Here is a 14,136-nt window from a genome sequence, read left to right on the forward strand (position 1 = left end):
ATAATTAATTTGTTCATTGGTACATTAAAACTCTCAGTTATCTCATCCCCTTGCCCCCCTCTTCCCCATACCATAGAAAGTATCACCCAACAGAAAAGTGTACATATAAAAATTATGTATTTTGTATTTCTATTTGTCAATTATTTTTCTGGAGGTGGACATTCACAAGTTATTATTCAAATATTAACTCTGTAGCTGTATATAATATTCTCTTGATTCTATTCATTTTGCTCTTTATGATTTCATGTAGGTCTTTCCAAATTCTTTTTTTTAACCCTTACCTTCTTAGAAACAATACTGGTTATTGGTTTTAAGGCAGAAGAGCAGTAAGGGCTAGGCAATGAAGGTTAAGTGACTTGCCCAGGGTCATACTGCTAGGAAGTGTTTGATGTCAAATTTGAACCCAGGGCCACGCTTCTCTGGACCTGACTCTAAATCCACTGAGCCACCCAACTACCCCCTCCAAATTCTTTTTAAAATTAACCTGCTCATCATTTCTTACAATACAGCAATATTCCACTACAATCACATGCCATAATTTGTTCCATTCCCCAACTGATGGATATCCTTGATTTCTAGTTCTTTGCCACCAAAAAGAGAGCTTCTGTAAATATTTTGGTACATATAGTTTCTTTTCCTTTCTCTCTGATCTCCTTGGGGAAAAGACTCAGCAGTGGTTGTGCTGGGTGTAAGGGTATACACAGTTTTATAATTCTCTGGGCATAGTTCCAAATTGCTCTACAACATGGTTAGTTGGATCAGTTCAGAGTTTCACCAACAGTGTAATCTCTACTTTTAAGAAGTTCACAGCCTATTAGGGGTGGACAACATGCAAACAACTGTGTACAAACAAGATATATTCAGGAGTTGATCAACCGTGAAAAATTGGAGATAATCAACAGAAGAAAGGCAGTAGTATAAAGGGGATCTGGCAAGACTTCTTGCAAAAGGCAAGATTTTAACTGAGACTTGAAGGAAGGCTCAGGGGAGCTAGGAGGTAGAATTGAATATTCCAGGGAGGGGACACAGCCATTGAAAAGTCCAGAGCTGGAGATTGAGTGTAGATGGGTTGCAGAATATTTGGTGGGCAGTAAAATGTAAGAAGACTAGAAAGGTAGGAGGCAAAGCTTGTTATAAAAGGTTTTGAACATAATACAGAGGATTTTTTAATGTGATTCTGGGGGTGATAGAGAGATGGATGGGGGAAAGGTGAAATGATAAGACTTGCTTTAGAAAGATTAATTTGATAGCTGAATGGAGGATGGGTTGGAGAGGGGAGACACTTGAGGCAGGAAGATTAACTAAAAGGATATTGTCCTGGAGTGAGGTGATGTGTGCCCGCACCAATGTAGTGGCAACAAGCAGAGGAGTGAAGGGTACACATAGAAAAGATCCAGGAGTAGAGTGTCTCTAAAGATAAGGGAAAGTTGAACTTTGGAGTAATAGAATGAGAGCTGCTCTTGAGGAACATTAATCAGGTAACAGGTTGAACATCTTAGAGTAAAATGTGAAAGGGGAAGAAGGGAAAAGTTAGAGAAAGAAAAACTTAGTAGATTACTGAAAAATTCAATTTTTAGCTGATTAGAGGGAAATGAAGTAACAAGAGACATAGTAATAGGACCTGGACCTCAAATTTCTCTGATACAAGGAATTTCCAATGAAAAAACCACCAATGCAGAATGGTACTATTAAAATAAAGTCTTTCTTTGGGCCTTGCCTTCAATAATGAAGCAAATCCAGAAAGAGAAAACTTAAAGGACTTAATTGTAGCATCCAAAACAAAAGTGTGTTGAATGTAGCCAGGCTACAATTTCAAACTGTTCTCTGCTTGTCCTAATAAGAGCAAGACAATCTTGATACATTTCCAAGAAAGACTAGGCAATTGCTTCTTAGCTCTTCCATCACTGCCACATCATAGAGAAGTAAGATTAGAGATAAAGGGGATAGGATGAAAACTCAGGTGGCTATGGGCTGATTCGCAGGTAATCCAAAGGACAAGGGAATTGGATCAAAGTACATGCCACCTATCCCAAAAGACTGATTAACTCGTACTGGAAGACAGAAAGACTGGGAACAATGGAGTCACTTAAACTGGTTCAGAACAAATTTCAATAATTTCCCCCTATAGTGCTAACCATACTCATGGTGCAATACCACAATCAAACCTATAACAATTCACTGTCTTTAACTGAAACATCCCAATCTTTGTTGCCTGTAAATGTGGGGATTGGCTTGGGGAGCATCAGTTCTTTGTAATTAAGAGGGGCACTGTAAACATAAACAGCATACAATCCCTATGAGAACAAGGATACAAGAGAAAATCCACAGCAGGCAGTGAGGTGACTCAATGGATTGAGAGGCAGGTCTAGGGAGGAGGAGATGCTGGATTCAAATCTGGCCTCACACTCTTTCTACCTTTGTGATGCTGGGCAAGTCACTTAACTCCCATTACCTAACCCCTACTGTTCTTCTGCCTTGGAACTAATACACAGTATTGAATCTAAGATGGAAAGTAAGTATTAAAAAAAAACAACCCAGAACTGGCCAAATGGAAAAAGAGATACAAGATCTCACTGAAATAAGTAACTGCTTAAAAATAGAATTGGACAAGTGGGAGCTAATGACTCCACCAGATGTTAAAAAACAATAAAACAAGATTAAAATTTTTTAAATGGAAGAAAATATGCATCAGAAAAATAACTGACATGAAAAATATATTGAGAAAAGATAATGCAAGAATTTTGGGCTTACCTGAAAGCTGTTACTAAAGAAAGAACCTAGATATAATATTTTAGGAAATGAAAAAGGAAAACTGTCCTGATATCTTAGCTCCAGAGTGCACAAAAGAAATTTGTTGTTTATCCTTTATTTTGAAGACCAATGACATTGTGAGAGTAACGTCTTGACCAGGGTCCCCAAACTTTTTACACAAGGGGCCAGTTCACTGTCCCTCAAACCGTTGGAGGGCCAGACTATTAAAAAAAACAACAACTATGAACAAATTCCCATGCACTCTGCATATATCTTATTTTAAAGTAAAAAAACAAAATGGGAACAAATACAATATTTAAAATAAAGAACAAGTAAATTGAAATCAACAAACGGACAACATAATGGCCCCTATATAGGGGCCATTATGTTGTGCATCTAGGGGAGTATGAGGGCCATTGTACTACCATGTTTCCCCCAAAATAAGCCACTGTCTTATATTAATTTGACCCCAAAAAACAGTTGGTGTCTTATAAAACACCCAGTGGCAGTGGTGGGCTTCTCACAGTAGTGGCCCACCACTGATGTCACAGGCCAGATCACTGTTATCCGATGCCCATATACAGTACTGGAGGCAATGCTGGGCCTGTGACACTGTATACCGCTGTCTGGGTTAGCAGAGGCTGCAGTGCTAGCTGTGATGGGTCTGTCACACCTTGCACAGGCCCATCACTGCCACCACTATACCAGGCAGCAGTATACATAGTACTGAATCTCCTCCCCCAGATCACCTCTCACCATGATGATGTCTTCCATTGTGCAACCACATAATCCTTTGAGTGGTGCCTCATTCTCATTCAGTTACTCTCAGAACAAGGCACCATGCAAAGAATTATGTCACCGGAAGTAGTACTGTATGTAAGTAATGCCTCGCTTTGTGGCACTGCCACATACAGTACCCCAGGAGCACCAATGAAAGAGGTGCCCCTTGCAGAAATGTGGTGGGGGTTGGATAAATGGCCTTAGGGGGCTGCATGTGGTCCGTAGGCTATAGTTTGGGGACCCCTGGTCAACTCAAATGAGTTACAGTTAAGTGAAACTGAGATTTGCAAAATCATCAGCCCTACTCTCTCTTCCAGAGTATAGGAATTAAATTAAGGGTTTGACTAAATATGTGAGAATTTTAAGATAATACTGTGGTCAATGATTTAAAAATATTATAGTTCAAGCCAAAAATGACTTTTAGTAGTTTTATTTATAAAAATGTGGAAGGAGTGAAAGTAGAGAAATATATAAGTAGAGAAGATGTCTAGCCTATCACCCTAAATGTTGCTCCAGTACCAGGGTCAGCCCAGCAGGGCTTCTTAATCCTCAATCTGAGGACCCATTTAAACAAGGGTTCTACCCCCACAGCCTCCTCTAAGAGGAGAAGGCCTCTCCAGAAGCCAGGAAAGGAGGGCCAGCCTCTCACTCACCCAAGCAAAGCTCCAAAGGAGAAGATACAGGAGCAGTCTTACCAGAAGCAGTCCCAGAGCCAGAGTCCCAGGTAGAAGTCACAAGTCATAGCTCCAACCCACAGTCCCAGTCAAAGATCCTCCAAGCCCAAGATTCAGGCTGAAGACCCCCTTGGACAGGAAGTTCAGTACTTTTATAGTCCTTTTTTCACATCACTTCCTGTCCCTTCCTCCACTTCACAGGAGCCAATTGCAGTCTTTAAATTTTCTTAACACTGCCCAAGGGGTGGTCAGTCACTTTTGGAGTTGTCACCCATTTTAGTAAGTGGCTTATGTACCTCCCCTCCTTAGTGTTAAGTAAGGATGTTTTCAGTGTTTGTTGATTAATTTAGAAATGGGCAAGGGGAGAGTTAATCCTATCTTCACAAGAGTCACTGAAGTCCAGTGACAGGACAAAACTCAGGGCAACTGGTGATGGCTCAGGATAAAATGGATGACTTTTGCATCTTTGATGTCTGACCAAGCTCTAAGCACTCCATGGTGTGCACTTCATGTACCTTCATGTCAATTAGAAAAATTGTTCTCATCTACCCATTCTTAGAGGGAAGTTTTCACATGCTTTAGGTAAACATTCCCATTAATTTACTGCTGGGTTTGATGCCTGTTGGTGATCTTCAATATGATTTAGACTATCATCTGAACTGTTTTATCAGGTTGTGGCCACTGTGCATGTTTCTTGGAGTCACAAGTCAGAATTGAGTGAAAGGTAAAAACAAAAGTTGATGAATAGCCCTGAAAAGACTCTAGTCCTCCCATTCCAAACACTCCAATAGAAATCAAAAGAAAAAAATTTAAACCTTGTCTTCTGTCTTAGAATTAATATTAAGTATCAGCTCTAAGACAGAAGAATCTTAAGGGTTAGGCAATGGAGGTTTAGTGACTTGCCCAGGGTTACACAGCTAGGAAGTATCTGAGGCCAAATTTAAACCCAGAACCTCCTATCTCAAGGTTTGGTTCTCTATCCACTGAGCCACATAGCTGCCCCTCCCAATAGAAAATTTCTTAAAATTTTTTAACTTCTGCCTTAAAATTCAATACTAAATATTGTTACTAAGTATAAAGATTTAAATTTAGATTTTATGCTAAATATGAGAATTCTAAAATAATATTGAGGTCACTGATTTAAAAATATTACAGCTCCAGTCAAAATGACTTTTAGCAGCTTTATTTACAAAGAGGTGAAAAGAGTGAAAGTGGAAAAATGTAGATAGAGACAGAAAGTACTGCCTAGCTACAAATACCCTAAGTTTAATCCTAATGTCTCCAGACCACAAATGTGAATCCAAAAGCGAATCTCACCAAAATCCAAAGTCCTAATTAGGAAGCCAAAATGAAGAACCAGGAGACACTGAAGAATCCACCAAGAACCTTCAGTGCACATGAAGCTAAAGCCACCAAGAATCTCACCAGAACTCATGCTGAAGGGAATGTCCCACCAAAATTTCAACTGAGCAGAGGGGGACTCTGCATTGAAGAACCAAGAAAGGAATCACTCCACTCACCACCACAGGATCCAAGGGAAAAGTCTCCCCCTCCAGTCTGGCTCACCAGTACAGAGAGACAGAATGAATCCTCAAGCTGGCCTTTTTAAAACAGTTTTCTTGATGTCATTTTCTGTTGCTCCCCCACTTTATGGAAACGAATCACAGTCTTTCAATTTGCCTAGCACTGCCCAGGGGGTGGTGTGACAGAGGCTTGCACTAAAGGAAGAGCTTTCTTTTCATGGGGGGGGGGGGCCCAGGAGGCTGGAATCTTGAGGAGCCAGAAGGTTCTTTCTGATGAGCAATTGGTCTCTCAGTTTTGAGAAACTGAAGAGAGAGGGCTGGTTAAGATTTTCTCCTGAGGGTTACTTTTTTCCTGCTAGTAACTGGAGATCCTTCCCCCCCCAACATTTCCCAATTGAAAAGACTACTAAAGAGGAACCTGAGAAAGACATTTGGAGTCTCTGTCAGACTTTACCTCAGCTCTGGTTGCCCTGGGTCTGAACTGTGGCCAAGGAACCAACCTTGGTCACAGGGTCAGTCAACCTAACTATCTCTCAGGGGGTTCAGGCTGCCAAAGCCTGCCAGTCATTCCTTTGTATTACCCTAATTGAATTAATTGATATTAAAGTGGTTACCCTTTCCTAAATTTGAATTTGAATCAAGTGTGAGTGAACAGCTTCAAAGGGAGAGACATCTTTCTAAGAAGAAACATTTTTGTCTCTAGTAGTGGAGGAGGAGGAGAAGGACAAGAGCAAATCTGGGAGAGCAGCCATAGCTGAAGAAGGAAGGCTGAAGGGGTAAAATCTCCAAATCCCTTATCTTTTCTCTGAGCCAATCTTAAACATCATCTGTCTCTCCTAGATCCTGTGTCTTTTATCACCTACAAACCTTCTCGACTACAGTGGGCAGTGTCCTCTGGAGTTGTCACCCACTCTAGCAAATGACTTATGAATTCTCATACTTAGTGACTGGTAAGGAACTAAGTAGGGGGTACTTAAAAGTTTCTGAATGATAGGCAAAGAGAGTTTGATTCACCCTTCGCACAAGGCAAAAGATCAGTAAGGGCTAAGCAACTGGTGTTAAGTGACTTGCCCAACGCTACACAAATAGAAAGTATCTGAGCCCAGATTTGAACCGAGGACCTCCTGCCTTTTGAACTGTCTCTATATCCACAGAAGCATCTCACTTCCTCAAACACTTTTTAAAAAATGCTTACCTTTTGTCTTAGAATCAATTCTAAGACAGAAGAGTAGCAAGGACTAGGCAAGTGAGATTAAGTAGCTTGACCTGAGTCATATAGGTAGGTATCTGAAGTCATATTTGAACCAGGTTCTCCTGACTCCATGCCAAAGAAGTTTTCTTTTTTTTTTTTTAAACCCTTACCTTCTGTCTTGGAGTCAATACTGTGTATTGGCTCCAAGGCAGAAGAGTGGTAAGGGCTAGGCAATGGGGGTCAAGTGACTTGCCCAGGGTCACACAACTGGGAAGTGTCTGAGGCTAGATTTGAACCTAGGACCTCCCATCGCTCTCAATCCACTGAGCTACCCAGCTGCCCCCAAAGAAGTTTTCTTTAAAACATTTATGTTCTATCTTAGAAGCAACACTAATTATGGGTTTCAAGGCAGTAGAACAGTTAGGGTGAGGCAATTGGGGGCTTAAGTACCTAACTCAAGGTCACATAGTTGGGAAGTATTTGAGCAAGATTTGAATCCAGGACCTCCTGTCTCCAGGCCTGGCTCTCTATCCACTGAGTCACCTGGCTGCCCTCCAATATAAATTTAAAGATTTTACCATTCACTTCCTGAAAGAGCTACTAAAATGAAAACACCCAGGAATATTGTATCGAAATTCAAGAGCTTCCAAGTCAAAGAAAAAAAAATACTTCAAGCAGTCAGAAAGAAACAGTGCAACTATCATAGAGCCATGTGAGGATCACACAAGATTTAGCAGCTTCCCTATTAAAGGAGCAGAGGGCTTTGAATATGATATTCTAGGAGGCAAAGAGGCTAGGATTAGAACTATCTACCCAGCAAAACTAAGTGTAATCCTTGAGGGGAAAAAAACAAATATATAATAAAATAGAGGGTATTTCAAGCATTCTTGATGAAAAGATAAGCTCTTAATAGAAATTTTGACACTCAAACACAAGACACAAGAGAAGCATAAGAAGGTCAGACAAATTAGTATGTTTAGGGGAAGTTAGGTGACTCAGTGGATGGAGAGACAATCCTGTACATGTAAGATCCTAGGTTCAAATATGACATCAGATATTTCCTAGCTACATGACTCTGAGCAAGCCTGTTAACCCTAATTGTCCAAGCCCTTACTGTTCTTCCACCTTGGAGGTAAAGTGGTGGTCTTTTTTTTTCTTTTGTTTTGTTGTGTTAGATTGTTCACATTCCTATATGGGAAGATGATACATGTGACTTTTTTTAACCCTTACCTTCTTTCTTAGAATTGATACTGTGTATCAGTTCCAAAGCAGAAGATCTTAAGGGATACACAATGGAGATTAAGTAATTGCTCAGAGTCACAGATAAGAAGCATTTAAGGTCATATTTGAACCCAGGACCTCCCATCTCTAGGCCTGATTCTCAATCCACTGAGAATGTCTCTGATACATGTAACTTATGAGAATGTTATAATTATTAGGGCAGTTCAAAGGAGTTTACATAGACAGAATATATGAGTATGAGTAGATTATATTGAAATAATCTCAAAAAAACACAAAATGAGGAGAAAGAGGAAGAGGAATGCACTGGGAGATGGAGAAAGTGAGAGGTAGAATGGGTAATATTTTCTCACATATAAGAGGTGTGCAGGGAAAAGCTTTCACAACGTAAGGGAAAATGGGGTGGTAGTGAGCAATTCTTGAAACTCATCATCATTGGAGTTGGTTCAAAGAAGGAAGAATACACTCACACACACACACACACACACACACACACACACACACACAAACACAATCATATGTAGAGATGTTACTTACCTCAAGGGAAGAAGATAAGAGAAGGAAGCAGAGTGTTTAAAAAAAAGAGGATAAATTAAGAGAGGGACTGGTTAGAATTAAAATGGATTTATTATTAACATGGATTTTTTGGGTTTTTTGTCTTTTTTAAAAATTAATTAATTTAGCCAATTTAGAACATGTTACAAGAATCACATTATTTCCCTCCCTCCCTTTCCCTTACCCCTCCCACAGCCAATGTGCAATTTCATTGGGTATTATGTGTCCTTGATCAAAACCTATTTCCATGTTGCTGGTGTTTGCATTAGGATGTTCATTTAGAGTCTATATCCCCAGCCATATGCCCTTGACCCATGAATTCAAGCAGCAGCTGTTTTTCTTCTGTGTTTCAACTCCCACAATTTTCCCTCTGAATGTGGATAATGTGTTTTTCTCCTAGATCCCTCCAAGTTGTTCAGGAACACTGCATTGCCACTAGTGGAGAAGTCCATTACATTCGATTATACCACAGTGTATCAGTCTCTGTGTACAATGTTCTCCTGGCTCTGCTCTTTTCACTCTGCATCACTTCCTGGAGGTCATTCCCGTTCCTGTGGAAATCCTCCACTTTATTATTCCTTTGAGCACAGTAGTATTCCATCACCAACAGAGACCACATTTTGTTCATCCATTCCCCAATTGAAGGGTATCCCCTCATTTTCCAATTTTTTTGCCACCACAAAGAGCTCAGCTATGAATATTCTTGTACATGTCTTTTCCCTTATTATCTCTTTGGCGTATAAACCCAGCAGTGCTATGGCTGGATCAAAGGGCAGACAGTCTTTTAGTGCCCTTTGGGCATAGTTTATGAACTGTAAAAATTCCCAGACCCTACTTCATAAGATTGGATTAAGACCATTCCCCATTTGGGCAGTGAACTCTACTTAGATCAGAAATGTGAGACCTCTACTCCGCCCATACTTAAGCCTGCTTTAGGGGAGAAAACTCCTTGCTGAACAATGAAAAGTACTTAAACCCATACTTAAGCCATGCCTATTTTTAGAACTAATACAAAAGGGTGCTAAGTACCTATAAAGGTCAAGCAACTTGTGAATTTACAAGGAACAAAAAGCTGAGAAACTTACTCAGAGCTTTCCTGGTGTGAATTACTCAAAAGTTCACACCTTCTTAGGTATGAACTAAGAATGGTCTGTCCTTTGAAAAACATCTACTGTGATTGGTAGATGTAAGAATTTAGGGGAGGTGACAAAGGAGAAAATGCCCTTTAAAAAGAGACGAAAAGCTCTCTCTGGAAACAGTCAGCTGGGAAAGGCTGCCTTGAAGGGTCTCTCTCGAGACTCTCTCGGGGACATTCTGAAACATTCAGATTGAGGATTGAGCTGGTGAAGTCAGCTGAGATGGAGCTGGCCTGGTGTCACTAGAATCCTTGCTTGGACAGATCTTGTGGTGAGTGATTAAGGACTGACTGATCTTTTCTCTTAGGGCTTAGGCCTGGGTTGACCAGGACTGGCCAGGGCCGGCTTATCCTTTTTTCATTATTCCCCTTTTCTCTCTTTCTCTCCTTTTCTTTAATTCCTCATTTGTATTAATTAAAATCTCTATAAAACCTAGTTAACTTGGGTATATTTCATAATTGGGAATAATTCCCTGGCAACCACCTTATATTTGATTTAAAAACAAAACACTGTAGTGAAAACATATTTCCTGTGGCCACAACTTATTCATCCACTCTTTATATCTATCATAATTTATATCTTCCACTATTTAACTCACTGCAGTTTATGTTCACAACCATTTTAACTGTTACAGTTTATGGCTCCCACTCTTTTAATTTTTACAGTTTATGACAACCAACTCTTTTAAATAGTACAAGTTCCAGATTGCCCTCCAGAATGGTTGGATCAATTCACAACTCTATCAGCAATGCATTAATGTCCTGACTTTGCCACATCCCCTCCAACATTCATTACTTTCCTGTTAGCCATTCTGCTAGATGTGAGGTGGTACCTCAGAGTTGTTTTGATTTGCATCTCTCTGATTATAAGAGATTTAGAACACTTTTTCATGTGCTTATTAATATTTTGACTTCTTTAACTGAAAATTGCCTATTCATGTCCCTTGCCCATTTATCAATTGGAGAATGGCTTGATTTTTTTGTACAATTGGTTTAGCTCTTTATAAATTTGAATAATTAGACCTTTATCACAGGTTTTCCTTATGAAGATTGTTTCCCAATTTGTTGCTTCCCTTCTAATTTTGGTTGCATTGGTTTTGGTTGTACAAAAACTTTCTAATTTGATGTAATCAAAATTATTGATTTTACATTTTGTGATTTTTTTCTAGATCTTCCTTGATTTTAAAAGTCTTTCCTTTCCCAAAGATCTGACATGTATACTATTTTGTGTCCACTTAATTTGCTTGTAGTTTCCTTCTTTATATTCAAGTCATTCAGCCATTCTGAGTTTATCTTGGTGTAGGGTGTGAGATGTTGATCCAAACCTAATTAATCTCTCCCATACTGTCTTCCAATTTTCCCAATAGTTTTTTTGTCAAATAATGGGTTTTGGTCTCCAAAGCTGGGATCTTTGGGCTTATCATATACTGTCTTGCTGAGGTCACTTACCCCAAGTCTATTCCACTGATTCTCTTTTCTGTCTCTTAGTCAATACCAAATTGTTTTTATGACCACTGCTTTATAGTACAGTTTGAGATCTGGTACTGCAAGGTCTCCTTCTGTCACATTTTTCTTTTCATGATTTCCCTTGATATTCTTGATCTTTTGTTCTTCCAAATGAACTTTGTTATGTTTTTTTCTAATTCAGTAAAAAAATTTTTTGGTAGTTCAATGGGTATGGTACTAAATAATTAAATTAATTTGGGTAGGATTGTCATTTTTTATTATGTTAGCTCATCCTACTGATGAGCAGTTGGTGTTTTTCCAATTGTTTAGATCTAGTTATAATTGTGTGGGGAATATTTTGTAGTTGTGTTCATATAGTTCCTGTGTTTGTCTCAGCAGATAGATTCCTAAGTATTTTATATTGTCTAGGATGATTTTAAATGGAATTTCTCCTTCTAATTCTTGCTGCTGAGATGTGTTGGAGATATATAGAAATACTGATGACTTGTGTGGGTTCATTTTGTATCCTGCAACTTTGCTAAAGTTGTTATTTCGACTAGCTTTTTGGTTGATTCTCTAGGATTCTTTAAGTAGACCATCATATCATCTGCAAAGACTGATAGCTTGGTCTCCTCATTGCCTATTTTGATACCTTCAATTTCTTTTTCTTCTCTAATTGCTACAGCTAATGTTTTTAGTACAGTGTTAAATAATAGAGGTGATAATGGGCATCCTTGTTTCACTCCTGATCTTACTGGAAAGCCTTCTATTTTGGCCCCAAAGCAGATGATGTTTCCTAATGGTTTTAGATATATACTGTTTATTATTTTTAGGAAAGGCCCTTCTGTTCCTATGCTTTCTAGTGTTTTCAGTAGGAATGGGTGTTGTATTTTATCAAAGGCTCTTTCTGCATCTATTGAGATAATCATGTGATTTTTGTCAGTTTGCTTGTTAATATGGTCAATTACTTGGATGGTTTTCCTAATATTGAACCGTCCTTGAATTCCTGGTATGAATCCTACCTGGTCATAGTGAATAACCCTCATGATCACTTGCTGGAGTCTTTTTGCTAGTATTCTATTTAAGATTTTTGCTACTGTATTCATTAAGGAGATTGGTCTATAGTTTTCTTTCTGTGTTTTTGACCTGCCTTGCTTTGGAATCAGTACTATATTTGTGTCATAAAAAATTTGTGTCTTTTTCTGATATGGGGTTGTTTAGGTAGTCTATTTCTTCCTCTGTTAGTCTAAGCAATTTGTATTTTTGTAAATATTCATCCATATCACCTAGATTACCATATTTATTGCCATATACTTAGATATAATAATTTTTAATGATTGCCTTAATTTCCTCTTCATTAGAGGTGAGGTCTCCCTTTTCATCTTGGATACTGTCAATTTGGTTTTCTTCTTTCCTTTTTTAATTAGATTGACCAGTAATTTGCCTATTTTATTTGTTTTTTCAAAGTATCAGCTTCTAGTCTTATTTATTAAATCAATAGTTCTTTGACTTTCAATTTTGTTAATTTCTCCTTTGATTTTTAGGATCTCTAATTTAGTCTTCATCTGAGGATTTTTAATTTGTTCACTTTCTAGTTTTTTAATTTGCATGCCCAATTCATTGGCCTCTGCCCTCTCTAATTTGTTAATATATAGACTCATGGATATGAATTTCCCCTGAGTACTGCTTTAGCTGCATCCCATAGGTTTTGAGAGGATATCTCATTATTGTCATTTTCTTCAATGAAGTTATTAATTATTTCTATGATTTGTTCTTTAACTAACCAATTTTGGAGAATCTTATTGTTTAATTTCCAATTAATTTTTTTTATTTTCCTCTCCATGTACCCTTGCTAATTATTTTCATTGCATTGTGATCTGAGAAAGTTACCTTTATTATTTCTGCTCTTTTCCACTTGTTTGCAATGTTTTTATGCCCTAATACATAATCAGTCTTTCTGAATATACCATGTGCTGCTGAAAAGAAGGTGTACTCCTTTTTGTCCATATTTATTTTCCTCCACACATTTACTAACTCTAATTTTTCTAAGATTTCATTCACTTCTCTTACCTCTTCCTTATTTATTTTTTGGTTTGATTTATCTAGAGGATAGAGAAAGGTTCAGATCTCCCACTAGTATAATTTTTCTATCTATTTCATCCTTGAGCTCCACTAGTTTCTCCTTTAGAAATCTGGATGCTATGCCATTTAGTGCATACATGTTGAGTACTGATACTTCCTCATTGTCTATACTGCATTTTATCAAGATGTAATTACCTCCCCTATCTCTTTAAACTAGATCTATTTTTACTTTGCTTCATCAGATATCATGATTGCGACTCCTGCTTTCCTTTTATCAGTTGATAACCAATAGTTTTGGCTCCATCCTCTTACTTTTATCCTATGAGTGTCTGCCTTCCTCATATGTGTTTCTTGTAGACAGCTTATGGTAGGATTTTAGATTCTAATCCACTCTGCTATTCTCTTGTATTTTATGGGTGAGTTCATTCCATTCACAGTCAGAGTTATGTTTACCAGTTGTGTTTTTCCCAGCATTTTTATTTCTACTCCTAGTCCTGCCTTTTCTTCTTTCACTATTTCCTTCTACACCAATGTTTTGTTTTTAATCCGTCCCCCTAATTCCCACCCTTATTTTACTTCCCTTTCTACCCCCTCCCTTCTGATTCCCCCCTTATTTTCTTTACAGTCTTTTAAAACTACCCCCCACTCTCTCCCTCCCTTGTACTGCTTCCTTCCCCACCAGTCCCTTTGTTACCCTTCTACTTCCATTTATGGTGCAAATCAATTCTCTGCTCCAATGGATTGGACTGTTCTTCCCTC

Source organism: Monodelphis domestica, chromosome 4, assembly GCF_027887165.1.
Source record: "Monodelphis domestica isolate mMonDom1 chromosome 4, mMonDom1.pri, whole genome shotgun sequence".
NCBI lineage: Eukaryota > Metazoa > Chordata > Mammalia > Didelphimorphia > Didelphidae > Monodelphis > Monodelphis domestica.